Source organism: Vicugna pacos, chromosome 8 (genome assembly GCF_048564905.1).
Source record: "Vicugna pacos chromosome 8, VicPac4, whole genome shotgun sequence".
Taxonomy (NCBI): domain Eukaryota; kingdom Metazoa; phylum Chordata; class Mammalia; order Artiodactyla; family Camelidae; genus Vicugna; species Vicugna pacos.
The window spans coordinates 55,604,306-55,605,984 of record NC_132994.1 but is presented as its reverse complement, the minus strand read 5'-3'; positions in this window follow the sequence as shown (position 1 = coordinate 55,605,984).

Genomic DNA, 1,679 nt, shown 5'->3' with positions numbered 1-1,679 from the left:
TTGTTCTCCCCGCGCCTTCTCCCTGGCTCTGCTGACCTGGCACTGCGGTTAAGCTTCACCGAGGCTCAACTCTGAGGCATCTAGGGAAAGTTGGAGTCAAGATCTGAAACTGGTAAAGGCACAATGCATTTGCATGAAAACCCACTAGCCCAATTTAGTCATGTTTATTAATGTCTTTTTGGCATTATCAGGGCATAGCTTTCATTTGTCTGGCATTGGATCTAAAAACACACAGCCTATAAACAGGTGCCCACGAGAAAGTGAGTGCTACGGGGAGAGAGGGCATCTGCTGCCATCCTGACAATTCAAGGGACCAGAGTCTCTATGGTGATGGTTTCTTCTTTCACACAACACTGCACAGTTGTACAAAGGGGGGAATGCCAGTCTTCACTCACTGAGACAAGAGTCGACAAAATGTTTCCTTTACAGGAAGCCACCAGCCATGTACTCAGAAAGGTGGCTGGGAGCAGACATCTCTGTGTTAAGTTAATTTGTTCTCTCCCTCTCTCTCACTCATTCTTTCTTCCTTGCTTCCTTCCTTACTTGCTTGTTGGCTTTCAACTTATCTCTGCGATCAAGTTTGGCTCTATCCTAGTTCTTGCATGTTGGTCCCTGGGAAGATGTATCACAGAATCTGACATCTTGAGTCATGAAGCATTGTGAACTTTCGTTTGCTGCATTTTCTGTCAATGGAAATTGGGAACAGAGACAAGTGATTATTTTTATGTTTCAAGAAGCAAAGATAGTGGGAGTAAAAGAATCTTGCTGCTTCAGAAAACTTGTAATTTATGTCCAAGTGCTACAGGATTGAAATGGAAGCGATCCAAGAGTCTCCCCACATCCTGCCCCCAAAGTGGATCTGTGTTTGGAAATGAAAGTTCAATCTTTATCCTGAATTTAAATACAACTTTGTCCCCCCTCCTGAATCTTAGGTAAATCTAATTAACATTCCTTTTTTTCTTGTTTCTTTTTTGTCTACTATTTCTACTTTTGGGTGTGTATTTGGGTGGGGGTGAGGGTTTTGCAAGTACTTAAAATGTCCTAAGGTGTTTATTGGCAAGTAGTAACAAGTAACAGAGTGATCATGACTCCTACCAGCTTAAATCAGAGACCCTGTCCTCCGTCCTCCTCCTCCATTCTCCACCCCCTTACTTTGCTCTTTTCTTCCTTCTCCCAGCGTTTATCTCCCTCTGACGTACTATCATCTTATTGGTTATGCTTATTGTCTATTGTTTGTCTCGTCCATAAGGACAGTGATGCTTGTCTGTTTCATGTATTCTAAGTGTTTGATCCCATATCTGGCACTTAGAATATATGAATATTTGTTGAACTCAATCTAATCAACTCCTGTCCCTTGAAAGTCTGGGTTTCTTGTGTGATGGGATCGTTTGTCTCAGTGATGTCATCCAGGACCTTGCTCTTCACTGTTTTCACTGTCTACTTAGCTTAGCAGTGACCCTATCCTAAGTCAGGCTCCTCTTGTGGTCCCCAGACGGCTCTACCTCCAGGGCATCTAATTCAAATACAGCAGGAGGGACTCGGAGGCTTCCTCCTGCATTCTCAGCAAAAGTCCCGGGAGTCCCACTGAATAAACTGGCTCAGTCAGTAACAGTGACCGGGGGATAGATGTGCTGATGGCTTAAGCCCAGGCCACGTGTTCCCTCCTTCCCACCAAGATG